The following is a 355-nucleotide window of genomic DNA, read 5'->3' on the forward strand; positions in this document are numbered from 1 at the left end:
GCATCTCGGTCAGTACTTAGCAGGATTCTTGGGTGATTTCAATATGTCTGACTGTAATACAGTTCAGACTCCCCTTGCTGCTGGTTCGTCCTTGGCCCCTGAGGGTAAGCCGCTGTCTGATGAAGATGCTTCCCTGTATCGCACCATGGTGGGGAAATTATTGTTTGCTGCGAATACAGTGAGGACCGATTTGTCATATGCGGCCTCGGCCCTGTCAAGGTTTATCAAAACCCCGTATGCAAATCATTATGCTGCTGCTAAACATGTTCTTCGGTACATAAAAGGTACTCTCGGTTTAGGATTAGTATTCAAGAAGACCACGAGTTTCAATTTAGTTGGTTACTGCGACTCCGAT

The sequence above is a fragment of the Pichia membranifaciens genome, assembly GCF_001661235.1.
Source record: "Pichia membranifaciens NRRL Y-2026 unplaced genomic scaffold PICMEscaffold_4, whole genome shotgun sequence".
NCBI classification, from domain to species: Eukaryota; Fungi; Ascomycota; class Pichiomycetes; order Pichiales; family Pichiaceae; genus Pichia; species Pichia membranifaciens.